This window comes from Dipodomys merriami, unplaced genomic scaffold (genome assembly GCF_024711535.1).
Source record: "Dipodomys merriami isolate MVZ:Mamm:240054 unplaced genomic scaffold, mDipMer1.0.p SCAF_98, whole genome shotgun sequence".
Taxonomy (NCBI): domain Eukaryota; kingdom Metazoa; phylum Chordata; class Mammalia; order Rodentia; family Heteromyidae; genus Dipodomys; species Dipodomys merriami.
The window spans coordinates 1,457,839-1,473,358 of NW_027206601.1; the positions used below are offsets into that span (position 1 = coordinate 1,457,839).

Below are 15,520 nucleotides of genomic sequence, written 5' to 3' on the forward strand. Positions count from 1 at the left end.
AGCCCTATGACCAACCAAAAAAGAAAATCCAGAAGATCTTCCCTTTCCTGTTTCCACCTCTCCCTCTGACGCCACTACTCTCTCTTATGCAGGGTCTTTCAGAATATGTAACCCAGAACCCACATTAGGTCCACCAGGAAACCCAAATGCAAATGCAGATTCCTCTGACTCAGGTCCTGTGAGGTTCAGAAAACATAGGAACCTCAGTGGAAGGTTCATGGATTTAACCCGTGGCAATACCTGCCTTGCAGTTTGTCTTCATTGCTGTACCTTCTACTTCAAATGCTTTGCCCATTCATTTGACATGGGTGTGACTCTTCCTCATGAAGAGTCTTTCTGCTATCTTAAGCATTTGCTTGCTCCCATGTTTCTTTCCTACCCTCTCCCACCCAATGGGAATGCTAACCATGGAAACAGGACCTCAGGCCTGCTTGATGCTATTTCTAAAGAGCTCACGTGCCATATACCTTTCTACTTATGCATGAGTGTGGCGAGCAGCTGGTCTCCGCCAACCACAGGACGGAGAGTTGGACTGCTTCACAGATGAAGAACCTGAAACCCAGAAACAAAGTGATAGGCTGAACTCAGGCCCCAAAGCCCAGGCCTTAGAAAAACTGGAGCTGGCCATTCCCATGTCTTCATATTTGCTACTACAACTTAACCATCAAAAAAAAAAAAAATGCCAGAAGTGGAGCCTTAAGTACAAAAGCTCAAGGAAAGCACCCAGGCCCTAAGTTCAAGGTCCAAAGATGGCACAAAAATAAGAAAAGACACAAAGCAAACAGGACATATTTTACCAAACAGTCCTGACTAATCGCTTGAACTTGGCCTTGGCATTCAAGTGACCCAGAAATATATGGCATAAAAGGTCTTGAATATTTTTATCTTTTGATCACGTTGTGATATTTCACTTTGGCTGAGTTTTCCTCCCTTCGCATTGCTGTTTATCCTGCACTTTTTCAACAACAAATTTTCTTTCCGAATTTTAAAAGCATTGATTCTTTTCAGAAAATGAAATAAAATTGTCTAAATTAAGGTCCTTCTGAAAAAGAATCGCTTAAAAAAAAATTGTGCCCTGGGAAGTTGTCTGTGTCCATTGCAAACATCTTGGCGTCATCGGAATTCACATTATAGACTTTCCCGTGGTCGTTTGAAGTTCACACCCACATTCCTCTCTAATGGATTGAAAGCGGAGACTTCAGTGACTGCAAATCATTTGTTCCCACATTCAGGATGTCAAATACAGAACAGCTGGACTCATACTGCCTGGGTATTTTCTCCATTTGCATTATCTTTTTTTTTTTCTGGAACCAAGATGCTTTTCTTCAAGTAAATGCAAGTCAACAAAAAAATGAATAATCATTAGTGTTACCCACAGGAACTAAATTTTTAGATGACTTTTTAAAAATCTGTTATATCTTATGAAAAAGAGAAACATGCCTTAGTTGCCTGGCACATGGATTTTTTATGGTCTACTTTTCCTGAGTTATTTCAGAGACCCTGGAACATCTTAGGAAGCATGTATAGAAAAATTATAGACAAAACTTACTAAGAAGTTAGTTTAAGCCAGACACCAGTGGCTGAGATCTGAGAATCCCAGTTCAAAACTGGCCCAAGCAGAAAAGCCCATGAGACTCTGATCTTCAAATAACTGCCAAAAAGCCAGAAAGAGTGCCGTGGCTCAAAGAACAAGTGCCAGCTTTACATGAAAAAGTGAGAGACCCTGAGTTCAAGCCCCAGTACCAGAACAACAACAACAAAAAAAAAAACAAATTAAAAACCCCGCAGAACAACAATATACAACAGCTGTCACAACAAACCTCAGTAAGGAAGAACATGATTTTTAGAAATACCATACTATAATATTCAAATATTCAAGTTTTGGTCTTTATTTCCATTTCTACCTGGGGACAGGAAATGCTTATTTTTCTATTTCTTCCTACTTTATCCTTTTATACTAAAACAAATGTTTGTTAAATTTCTCTGTAAAAGGCCGGTTTCACCAAAAAGTACGAGGCATGTCAAGATGCAAGAAAGAGGACCTATCATTCACCGAAAGAAGAGCAGGAAAGAGATGAGGGAAACGTGGGAGAGAAGAATGGGAAGAGTAGGAAGAGCAGAAGGAAGTGAAGAAGGAGGAAGAGAGGAGGAAGAAGTGGAGAAGACAAGGAAAGAGAGGAAGGGGAATACAATGATAAAGGGGAGAGAGAAAGAGGAGAAAAGAGGGAGAGGGAGAGGAAAAAAAGGAGTGAAGGAATAGGAAGAGGAAGAAGAGAGCAAGAAAGAGAAGGAAAAAGGAGAAGAAAACAAAGGTTAAGAGAACAAGGAAGAGGAGAAGGAAGAGGAGGAAGAGAAGAAGAAAAAGGAGAAGGAGGAGGAGAAGAAAAAGGAGAAGGAGGAGGTGACAATAGAAATTGTTTCTGAGGAAACTCTGGTATTGGCTTTACTAGAAAAAGACTTAGATAAACTATTTTGAATTCATTTAAAGAGTAAAAACATGGGCTGGGAAGGTGGCTCAGTGGTAGAGCGCTTGCCTTGCATGCCTGAGGCCCTGGGTTCGATTCCTCAGCACCACATAAGAAAAAAGCCGAAAGTGGCGCTGTGGCTCAAGTGGTAGAGCACTAGCCTTGAGCTGAAGAGATGAGGGACAGCGCCCAAGCCCAGAGTTCAGGCCCCATGACCGGACCAAAAAAACCCAAAAAACAAAAAACAAGAGTAAAAACATGAAATATGCTTAAAGAATCAAAGAACCAAAAGACCAAAGATGAAGATCTAAAAGATCCAAAGAAAAACAAGAACAATGCTTCACCAAATAGAGAATGTCAATAAAAATATAAGCATTTAAAATATGCTCAGATACTCTGACCTCACATCTATAATCCCAGCTACTCAGGAGGCAGAGACAACAGAACACAGAGGGTTCTGGAACAGAACCAGGAAGCCAGCACAGGTAAAAGTTAGAAAGGCCCCATTTCAGAAACAAGCTGATGTGGTGGTACAGGCCTGTGATTCCAGCTACACAGATGGTGGAGACAGACCAGTCTGGGCAAAGTTAGTGATATCCTAACTAAAAGCAAACTGGGGGCATGGCTCAAGTGGTACAGCATTTTTCAAACCCTCAGTCAGCCCTGAGTTTGATCTGAAATACTATGCACAAAAGATAGATAGATAGATAGATAGATAGACAGATAGATAGATAGATAGATAGATAGATAGATAGATAGATAGACAGATAGACAGACAGATAGATAGATAGATAGATAGATAGAAACATACATACATATATACATACATACATATATACATACGTACATATATACATACATATATACATACATACATATACATGAATACATACATATATACATGCATGCATACATACATACATAGTAATTGAACAAAAATTGCCTGGAGAGGTTCAATAGGAGACGGGGCAGACAAATGCCATCTGTAAAATTGAAGACAGAACAACAGGAAGTATCTACTCTGAGGCACTGGACAAGAAAAGAATGAAGCAAACATACAGTGCCTAAGAGACCTTTAGAACACCTTCAAGCATGCCAAAAATGTACTAGTAATGAGCCTGGAGGAAATGAAGTCTAGCAAGAGAGACTGAAATCTCTACAGAAGAGATGCATTGAGTTCCCAGACACCCTTCCTGCTGTTTGCTGTCCCCAACCCAGACCTTTTGCTAGAACCTTGTCTTGGGGACATTATATACCCATTAAATTATTATACCTATTAACTTATTGTTTACCTAGGCCGTCTCTTATGGAACCAAGTTACAAAAAAATTAGTAAATACATACCACCTGAAGTATCCTTCTTCCCCTGAATTGAACAATAGAAGGAAAATTATGAATTTTGATGCGATGTGACTTCATTGGCTATAGGATTTCTCTGGGATGGTCTTTGTGGAACTACAGATTCCTGTCAAAGCTCAGGATCCTGGGCTGTGTGTCCTTGCCATTCACAGAGATAGGAGCTAAATGACCATTGGCAGGAAGAGGAAGATGTGAAAAGGGCATATTGACCAGCTCCGGCCAACTCAAGCTGACCCCTCTCTCTCATGTTATTAGAGGCCATATTGTAAAAGTCATTAAATAGAAAGACATATTTTTTCTCTTCAAATGGACAACTAGTTGTAATTACATTTAATTTCAGCCCATTTCAGCTATACTTATAAACTTGAACCAACATAATCTAGAAATAAATCACAAGCAAAGCTTTTGAACAAATTCCTTTGCAACTAGGATTGAAATACTTATTTTGTTTTTGTGTTGGGACTAGAGCTTGAATTCAAGGCCTCGTGCTCTTACTCAAGATCTACTGAAGTTTGGTACTCTACCACTTGAGCCACAGCTCCACTTCTGGCTTTTGCTGATTAATGATAGAAAGTGTTTCTCAGATTTGTCTCCTCAGGCTGGTTCTGGACCATGATTCTCAGATCTCAGCCTCCTGAGTAGCTAGGGCTATAGGCATGAGCTATAATGCCCTGCTGGGCTGGAAATATTTTTGAACAAAGACTCTTTGGGAATATCCATTCCACACAGTATCTTTTCTAAATATTCTTTATTATCTCTTGTAAGCCATCCCTACCTGCACAAATTCTTGCTGTCCTTGTGCTCTATGGCCTAGTTATAATTACATTTTAGTCTTCTCAAATCTCAGCCCAAATTCCATTGCTAGAATAATGGTGTAAATCTGTATTTTAGGATAGTCCTGAAGGCACACTAAATAAGAGGAGTGGCTGGAAAGAAGTGGAGGTAAATGGCTGCTGTCTCAGGATCTAACAGTCCTTGCCTTGATATTCATTCTCATGTAAAGTCTGAAAACTCCTGTGGATAATAGTCTCCACACCTCCTCCCAGCTCCCTCCCCTGAAAATGGAGCCTCTCACTGAGCCAACCCGACCAAAACAAAGAGGACATTGGTGTTCAGCTCCCTGCCAGTCCAGTCTCCATTTCAGAGTTGCTATTCTGAGCTTGGAATTGGACAATGTGGGGAGAACTCAGATTACCAGTAAATGACTGCTCTTCCGCTCCCCCCGCCCCTCCCCTGCACCAGGACATCCATTGGGACCGTTGCCTTAGCTCTAATTCAAAACTTTCAGCTGCTCTGAAACTTGATGCTTTGATGAAATGGAAATCCCATTTGTCTGACCTCTGAGAGGCCAGCTTTTCCTGACCAGGGTCCTACTTCCCAGTGCTTTCTGTCCTCCGACCCCAGCTGCCACTGGGTTTATGAGTTCATAAAACAAAAGAACAGCTTTTCCAGAGTAATCTTTAGTTGACTTTCTGGCTCTAAATATTTTCACTGTCTTTCAAATAAAATACATGATGGTGGTGGAGTCCACTCTTACCAAGTGTGTTGTGAACCACTGCACTACAGTAAGATCCTGCTGGCCTCCCATGTGAATGAGCCATTCCAAAGCTCACCAGCCCCATCACTGAATGACTATTATCACCTGTTGTTTAAGTAGCCAGGAGTCATCATGTTGGTTCTACAAAGCACCGGACTCCTTAAGTGCCTCCACATGATCGACAGCTATCCATGCTTCTTCCCACCACAACATGGAGCATAGTTGATACAGTAGCTGGTTATTCTTTTAAATGTATGCTCCTCCTTCATGTCTCATTTTTATAAAATACAACTAAGGAAAAAAGAGTGTTACAGAAAAGTACATGTGTATAATTTATTTATGGAAACAGTTAAATAAACATCTTTCAGACTAGTATGAACATTGTCAGGTGCTATTGGCTCACACCTGTAATTCTAGCCACAAAGGAGATTGAGATCTGAGGATCGTGGTTCAAAGCCAGCCTAGCTAGGCAGGAAAGTCCGTGAGACTCTTACCTCCAAATAACCAGCAAAAAAAATCTAGAAGTAGAAGAGTAGCTCAAGTGGTAAAATACCAGCCTTGAATGAAAAAGCCAAGTGAGAGTACAAGGCACTGAGTTCAAGCCCCAGTATTGGCATAAAAAATAGGCCTGGGGCAGGGAAGGTGGCTCAGTGGTAGAGCACTTGCCTTGCATGCCTGAGGCCCTGGGTTCGATTCCTCATCACCACATAAGAAAAAAAGCCAGAAGTGGCGCTGTGGCTCAAGTGGTAGAGCACTCACCTTGAGCTGAAGAGCTGAGGGACAGCGCCTAGGCCCAGAGTTCAGGTCCACAACCGGCAAAAAAAAAAAAAAAAAAATAGGCCTGGCATAGCTCACACCATCTAGGTCCTGCCTCACAAGCATAGGCCACAGCACAAAAGGGGAAATAGAATGAATATACTGTGATTGTAATGAATGTCATGTAGAAGGCCGCCAAAGCAATGTCAAGAGGAAAACTGATAAACATGAAAATTCATACATTAAATAACTCTTAAAAGCGTCATTCCTATATCTTGATTGTACAGTATGATGGAATATATTGCATTTGTATTTTACTAGATTTGTTTTTAAATGAAAGAAGGAAGGAAGGAAGGAAGGAAGGAAGGAAGGAAGGAAGGAAGGAAGGAAGGAGGGAGGGAGGGAGGGAGGGAGGGAGGGAGGGAGGGAGGGAGGGAAGGAAGGAAGGAGGGAGGGAGGGAGGGAGGGAGGGAGGGAGGGAGGGAAGGAGGGAGGGAAGGAAGGAAGGAAGGAAGGAAGGAAGGAAGGAAGGAAGGAAGGAAGGAAGGAAGGAAAGGAGGGAGGGGGGAAGGGAGGAAAGGAAGGAAGAAGAGAAGGAATGAGGGAGAGAAGGAGGGAGGGAAGGAGGGAGGGAAAGAAATAGTCCAACCCATAATTTTTTTCAGAGTGAATATTTTCCAAGTCATTTTTGGAGACAAAAAACATGGCATGAAAATTAAGGATGAATATCTCTTATAAACAGAGATGCAAAAATCCTCAAGAAAATATTAAAAATTAGAACAGAGTTATATAAAAAGGATAATACAAGGATTGAAAAAAATACTAAATGCAGAGTAGATAATTAGGACCAGGTTTCTCATTGTCAGAAGAAAAGAAGAAGGGTAGACCAAACCCTGTGGTTTGGAATGCTGTCAGAGAAGTCTACATGAACTCATGTTTATTTTAATAGAAAACAGTCAAGTAGCTGAAGGAATAGTGTGTGTGTGAGAACATAGGTGGTGTGTGCACATCTATCTTCCAGCCCAGTCCATTGAAAATAGCCTGAAAGCTCTTCACCCATGTAAGCTTAGGAAGGATGAAGACAGACTGAAAGCAGTTCCAGTGAACCAGAGGTGCGGGGCATGTGACCAGCCCCGCCCCTCCCCCCCCCCCCCCCCCCCGACTCAGGACCAGCACAATGAGATAAATGTGGGATAATCATTTTTAAAATTGAGACAAACAGATGCATTGGGATGAGCAGGGCCCCCTGTGAGGGAAGTGCAAGGATTCTCACAGTGTGGTTTCCTGAGTGGGTCCAGCGCAGGGACAGTGGACGCCCCAGGGAGGGGTGTGGGCGGGTGACAGCAGAGGCTGAGCGCCCAGCTCCCAAGGACACACAGTACCACGCGTCCATTTACCTTCTCCACGAGGAGTAGAGGGGCAGAGCTTTCACACATCAGCTGTCATCTACCCTGAAGACAGCAGGGCACATAGGTGGCTAGGAAAGAACACAGAACACGAAACCAACAAACCTGTACATGTAAATGCAGCTGCACATCTTCCCATAAGGTGTTTCCATGTACATGCAGCACACATGCTTCAATGTGGTGTTTAGCTGCAGATGTGAATGTGGAGTTATCCTCTCTGACACATCCATCCTCACAGTGCTGCAAACCCATGTCTGATAAACCCTCTGAGCCTGTTTCACCACCCCATAAGGCTAAACATTGATACCTGCCCTAGTTGCTACAGAATATATTTTAAAAATAACTCAGTCTGTCCAAGTATTAAGCCTTAGTACCAAGTAGATAGGTATTATGTATTAATACTTATACTTGGAAAGTAACTTAGTCTAAATACTAAGTCTTTTTTTTTTCAGGCAGGAAAAGAAGTTTATTTATCAAACTTCTGCCCCCACCATGCATGGTGGAGAAGCATGGCTGAAAAGGGAAAGGGGTGGAGGGGGAGAAGGAAGAGGGTCAACCCACCCCTGGGCCAGGACTTATCTAGGCCAGGGACAGGAAGAGGTGTGGCCAGGTGTGGGAAAGGGGTGGCCACACTGGATCTGGATGTGACCTCAGGGTGGGGACCCTCCTAGGGTCAGAGGGGAGGCATGTGACCAGAGGTGGCCCAGGATGTGACCTAGCAGGAGGGGAAGGTAACTGCTTCCAGGTCTGCTAGTTACTTAGGTAACAGATACTGGGCGGAAACTTAGCCAAGAGGGAGGGAGGTGTCCCTGTTCAGACCTTACATCCCAGCCTTTTGATAATTATGAAAAAGGGGGAAGATTCTCTCTGGCTACTTCCTGCTGGTAAGGGGCATTGACAGCAGGGGTAAAAGGCTGAGATGTGGTCCCCTCTGGGAGAGGGCAGCAGGCAGCAGCCGTCACTTGGGCGTTGAGTCCTTAGATGAAGTCTGGAGGAGGCAAGTCTCTTGGACGAAGTCTGGAGAAGTCTCATGAGGCATTGACAGACTGAAAAAAAAATACTAAAGAGCAAATAAATGGCAAGAGGAAGGACTTGGGGCTGAAAATGTTGGTAGAAATGTCCCTAGCTACTTCTGACATCTGGTGACTAGGTAGAGAAAAAGTCAGGTGACAAAGGCAAGAATATAAATTCCTGTCCAGTGAAAGATAGACAGGTGTGGACACTAGAGAGGCAGGCTTCTTACTTCTATTGGCCTCCCAGCTCTGGTTAATTTTGAAAGGGCAGGCACAAAGTTGCTGGTGTGACATCATGTCCTCTTACTCCTTTCCATGTTCCCTTGTTCCTCAGACTGGCTGAGTCTAGGTGCTCATTGCTGGGATGGCTTGTCCCAGTTGGTATTCAAGGAGGTTTGAATACTAAGTCTTAATATTCACCATGTAAGAAGACATCCAATGATACTAACTTCTGTAGGCCTGAAGTAGTGGGGGGGAAAAAGGAGAGAAAAAGATGATGACTTGCCATAACAGAAATTCACAAACAACAATTCATATACAAAATCTCTCTCTCTCTCACTTGCTCACCCTTGCTCTCACTCTCTCGCTGTTACACACACACACACACACACACACACACACACACACACACACACACACTGAGAAAGGCAACTTCCAGGCATGCATAAAATAAATGCACTGATTGCTTGCTGGATATGAAAGCAATTACTAGTTATTAGAGTGAATCAAGGGTTCTTTTTTTACCATCATAACATTTAATAAACTCAATTAAAAGTGGAATCAGGGAACTTAAGGAGGTGGTTGGGGTTGGGAGAGATTAGCGAGAATGAATAGGGGTAAAACAGATTAAGGTGTATTGCACTCATAAACAGACATGTTGAACCGAAACATCTTTCTAAAAGAAAATTAAAAATAAATTAAAAATAAGATGGGAGAAAATTTAAAAGGCCATCTCTAAACTCACAGAGAAATGATATGTAAGAGGATGATGTTGATCATCATCTCTTCCTACTCAGACCAACTTCCTCAGACAAAAATATGCTCAATTAGCACTTATTTTAGTAAGTAGTTGCTTATAGCCATCCATTTCATTTACATCTACAGAACATATAGATAGATTTTGTCTTCTTTCCTATTTATTGCTTGAGTGATACTCAAGTGAAAGGTCCATACTCATCTCCCCTTTCTGATAGCCCTGGCCCCTGGGACGAATACATCCCAAGCCGGGAAGTTTGGCCCTTCCATTGCTGACTGGCTCACTTGTTACAGTATTGTTTTGAATGGTGGGTCCCAAACCTGTGCCTTGCCATGTGCATTCAAGATTCCTACTTCTTTCCTCCAGAGCTCCCTCTTCCATTTGACATTTTATAAATGAATGATGACAGGGTTCCTTCTCTCTGGCTTCCGGATGGTTGTCTCCTTTTGTGACTTGTGGATGACTTTAAATTCCATCTATATTCTGGACACATCCACAGAAAAGGCCTTGCCACGGAACTCCAGACATCCCTTGCTCTGCCCCACATGTGTCTCCACTTAGATATCTAACAGACATCTCCACATTAACAAGCCCAAACCTGTTATTCCAAGAGCTAGCCTTATAGCAACAAATAGTAACTGTATTCTTACGGGTATTCTCTCTCCTTTCTCCCCACTAGCCATTCCATTGCAACCAAACCTCCTGGATGGACCTGACATACTCAGATCCTCTCCTGCCTCAGGCTGCTTACCTACCTCAGGTTGGTGCTCCTTGTCTGTGGAAAAATTGGGAAGTTTTTTCCCTAGAGTTCCATGGGGCTTGTTCTCTTCCTTCCATATTCCAAGTCTTTATTCAGATATTCCATTCTCACTGGAAACCTTTCTGAGCATTCATTTTAAAGAACAACCCTGGCTCTTTTCCCAACTTCCTACTACTTCGTAGGAATGACCACCTCTTTCTGTGCAATTTACATATTTATTTTGTTAGTTGTACTCTCCCACTAAGCGATACTATCCTTCACAAAGAGATGTTGATTTTTTTTTTTGGCTTTCTTCGTTGTTGACTACTAAATATTTAGTGCCACTGGGAAGTGCCTGGGCATCAGAGAAGTACAATGAGTATTTCAAAACTGAACTAAGGACTGAATATCTATATGACTTAAGCTCCTTGGAGTATTTGAGTCAATACCAAACCAGTATAATGATCTAAAGGGACTCATTTTTCTCCAAGTTTCAAACTTCTAATTCAGCTTAAGATAGTCTTACAGCCAGCCGGCAGATTCCCTGTTCTCTCCAAGGCCAAGAGCAAGATAAGCTATAGATTCTTTTTCTTGACACCCTTCCTGTGTTCCCAGCCCAACTTTTTTTTTATTCATCTGTGATTCAAGGTTTTTTGGTTTGGATTTTGGTTTTTGGTTTTTGTGCTGGTCCTGGGGCTGGAACTCAGAGCCTGGGCACTGTCCCTTAACTATTTTGCTCAAGGCCAATGCTCTACCACTTGAGCCAACAGCTCTACTTCCAATTTTTGGCAGCTAATTGGAGACAAGTGTCTCTCAGATTTTCCTGTCCTGGCTGCCTTTGAACCATGATCCTCAGATCTCGGCCTCTTGCATAGCTAGAATTACAGGCATGAGGCACTGGCACCTGGCTATACAGCAATAAAAGTCTTAAATACAAGGATGGTACTGAGGCTGGGCATGGTGGCCCACATCTGTTATCCCAGCTACTCAATTGGCAGAGATTGGGAGGCTCAAGGGTCAAGGCCAGTCTGGGTAAAAAATTAGTGAGACTCCCCCATCTCCACAATAAGTGTGGGATTTGCATGAGTGCTCCCATGGATGTGGGAGGCTGTAGGGAAGTGGCTTATGATCCAGGAAAGCCAGGGCTGAGGCCTGGCTCGAGTTGCAGAATACTTGCTAGAAAATGCACAGTTGATTGCAAACCCCAATATTCAAAAAAAAAAAAAAGTACTGAATGGTACTGAGGAGTTCATACTCTCATTGAGGTAAAACCAAGGATACTGTATTGAACTAGTGACTGTCTCTAGGACTGAGATTTGCTTGCTCTCTTGGGGATGGTGGAATTCAGACAGTCCTGAAGCTGGGTGGCGGGGGGAGTCAGGCAAAGCTAAGAGCCTCTTCATTCCTCTGGACAAAGCCAGAATGTGTACAAGAGCCCTGGCACACTCCTGTGAGCACAGAGGAGCTGGGCAGAGAGAACTGCCACCAGCCAATCAGGCAGCACCACAGTCAGGCAGACCATGGTGTGTCAGCCAGCGCATTGGTCCTGGGATGCCAGTGGCTTCACTATGAAGGTGGGTTTTTCAGAAGGTGGATTCAGATAAGAGTCAGTTTCCCAGAAAAGCCCTTCTTTATGTGGAGGTTTGGTGATGGAGATGGCTTCTTCCCTGCACTCCCCCAGCCACGCCTGGCTTGTGCCTCCTGCTCCCTGTTGGAGGAAAGGAAGGTGCAGGGTCCCACAGTGAAATACATCCTGGAAGTGATGCATGGTGCCAATGCTGACACAGACTGTTCTGGATCTGCTCTGCTCCCCCGTTCTCACATGCATCTGCAAAGATATGTTCATGCCAGCCGCCAGTACCTCATACCTGTAATCCTAACTACTCATGAGGCTAAGATCTGAGGATCTCAGTTCAAAGACAGCCCAAGCAAAGAAGTTCATGAGACTCTTATCTCCAACTAGCCACCAAAAAGCCAGAAGTGGAACTGTGGCTCAAGCAGTAGAGTGCTAGCCTTGACCAAAAAAGCTAAGGGACAGAGCCCAGGCCCTGCACTCAAACCTTGGGACTGAGAAGTCAACTGTAAAGCAATCTTGAACTAATAGGTTAATTTTAATTTTACATGTCCCTATTCCAGTTAAATTGTATTTATTTCTAAGATTTTTTTTCAATTTTGTTTGCATGTTTGCTTATTCACATAAAATAATTTATAGTGTTTTCTGGTAATTTTTTAAATTGCTTATTTCTTTTTAGTCATGTCCACTTTCTTGGGTGGTCTGTATCTCCTGGTGTCTTACATAAATGTTTCTGTTTTATCCCTAAGTATAAACACCCTTCTCCCCTCTAGTCCCTTCTCCAAAATGTTAAATGCTGTTATCGTATGCTAGTTAGTACAGAAAAGATATAGGTTAAACAGCCCAGGGAAGAGGCAAGCAGGTCGAATCTAGGTTGTAGAGGAGATGAGTAGGCAAATCTCCCAGCTGTGCTCATCCAGGACTGGCAGAGGTAATCCCCTTAGTGATTGTGCAGAACATTTTTAATCCACTTGTATTACATTCCCATTCTTTTGTGTGTCATTCCTAGTTACTTCTTTTTTCTTTTTTTTTTTTTTGTCGGTCGTGGGCCTTGAACTCTGGGCCTGAGCGCTGTCCCTCAGCTCTTCAGCTCAAGGCGAGCACTCTACCACTTGAGCTACAGTGCCATTTCCGTTACTTCTTTTTTCTTAGTTACTTGCTGTAGTTATTTCTGACTTCATAATTTGTAGATTAGAGTTAAAAATCTCAAATTTGCAACAGTGAAGCTTGAAATAGAAGAGCCAACTTAGTCCTCATGGCATATAATACTTGAGGTTATACAGTCCATTTATCTTTTATGTACTTTCTATCACAAGTTCCATTTATATTTTAAGTGTCTATTAACATCAAATGATCACCTTTTAAACTCCTGAATTTTAAGAAATATTAGAAAAATAAGAGATTAACAAGGTAGAAATGTAATAACACCCACTTTCACGTTGATTTCAATACTCCTTTTCCTCCCTATTGCTTTGAGTTGCTGTCTAATGTCCTTTTGATTTCAGCCTCAACATTCAGTGTCCTAATTTCTTCTCCATTTCTGTTTTACAAGATAGAATTCTTAGCTAAAATCCTGCTAAAAACTGTAAGGGAGGGTTAAGAAAGAATAATAGAAAGGTAAATGTGATCAACATATATCATATGCATGTATGGAGATTCTATGGTGAGAAACTTCCTAGTGCAATTAATTTATGCTTTTTTTTATTGTCGGTCATGGGGCCTGAACTCTGGGCTTGGGTGCTGTCCCTCAGCTCTTCAGCTCAAGGCTAGAACTCTACCACTTGAGCCATAGCATCACTTCCAGCTTTTTCTGCTTATGTCGTGCTGAAGAGTCAAACCCAGGGCCTCAAGCATGCAAAGTAAGCACTCTACCACTGAGCCACCTTCCCGGCTCCTTAATTTATGCTTTGAAGTTAAGAAATTAAGTTATGCTAATAAAAAAGATCCTTTGTCTTTGTGTTTTAAGTCTGATGAGCTTTTTTTGGCTCTCTGAGCAGTACCATGGTGGTCAGCAAGAACAAATGCCTTACAAAAGGTGGCCAAAAGAGGGCCAGGAAGAAAGTGGTGGATCTATTTTCTAAGTAAGACTGGTATGATGTGAAAGCACTGGCCATATTCAAAATAAGAAATATTGGGAACACACTAGTCACAAGGACTCAAGGAACCAGAATCACAGCTGATGGCCCCAAGGGTCTGGCGTTTGAAGTGACCCTCGCTGATCTGCAGAATGGTGCAGTAGCACCATGACTGAGGATGTTCATGGCAAGAACAGCCTGACCCACTCCCATGACATGGATCTCACCTGGGACAAAGTACACTCCCTGGTCAGAAAGTAGCAGACCATGATCAAAGCTCAGACTGATGTCAAGACTGCAAATGGTTACTTGCTTCGTCCATTCTGTGTTGGCTTTACTTAAAAATGCAATGATTAAATGCACGAGACCTCCCATGCTTACCATCAATAGATCCACCAAATGTGGAAGAAGCTGATGAAAACCAAGACTGGGAAAGTGTAGACAAGTGACTTGAAAGAGGTGGTTATTAAATTGATTCCATTCAGCATTGAGAGACATAGAAAAGGCTTGCCATCGACCTATCCACTTCATGGTGTCTTTGTTAGAAAAGTGCTGAACAAGCCCCAGTTTGGATTGGGAAAACGCATGGAGCTTCATGGGGAAGGTGGTAGTTCCAGAAAGCTACTGGGGACAAAACCAGTGCTAAAGTCAAACAAGTTGATGGACACACACACACCCAGTCCAAGGATCCATTTAAAATTCAGATTTTTAATAGTCACAAACTATTTGTGATGGTTTGCATTTCAAAAAAAGAAAGTCTGACGAACATGTGCTATGGACTAGATCTCCTTGTGTTGGGCTTCTTAGTCTGTTAAGACACAGAAAGTGAGGCATGGTAGCTCATGCCTATAATCCCATATGCTCAAGAGGTAGAGATTGGAATGCTTATGGTTTGAGGCTACCCCAGGCCTTATCAGTAAGATCCCATCTCAACAAAAAGTCTAGGCATCGCCGTATGCTCATCAGGCATGAGGCATAGGTAGGAGGCTTGAAGTCCAAGGCAAACTCAGGCAAAACTGTGGGACTCAATCGGAGGGGAAAAATATTCAAAGCAGCCCAGGGTATGGCTTACTGCATTAAGGCCATTACCCTGTAAGTGCACAGCCCTGAGTCTAAATCCAAGCGTAACCTAAAGGGGAAAATATTCTCAGATATGTTGATTTGGATTGCTCATTACCTTTAGAAAATTTGGGATATTTTTCTTCAAATATCTTTTTCTGCCTCTTTCTCCTTTTTTATATATTTATCGTGTCTAACAGACCTGTTGGCATCGGTTTGTATCTTTTCTTTCTCTCTCCTTTCTACTCAGGCTGAAACCTCTAAATGGAGCTAGCTTCAACTTTTAGGGTTCTTCCTTATTCCTGCTCAAACCTGCTGTTGAATCTCTAGTCGATTTTTTATTTCAGCTAGTATGTTTTTCCGCTCTAGAATTCGTTGCTTCTTTTCCATTTTCTCCCTCTTTGGATCAGACATTACCAGACCCATCTTCCTTCAGCTCTTGGTCTATGATTCGCCTTTAGCTCTCAAAGCGTATTGAAGCTAGTTGATTTAAAGTCTCTCATGGTAAAACCCAGGTCTGGGCTTCTTCCTTAGGGATGGATTCTGTTCATCACTTTTTTTCT

At 42.5% G+C, this 15,520-nt stretch overlaps 1 pseudogene; it reads left to right on the forward strand.

Annotated features, from left to right (window-relative positions):
• The first annotated feature begins 13,824 nt into the window (after window positions 1–13,824).
• On the forward strand, window positions 13,825–14,595 carry LOC138822032 (40S ribosomal protein S3a-like; annotated as a pseudogene).
• Window positions 14,596–15,520: the final 925 nt, after the last annotated feature.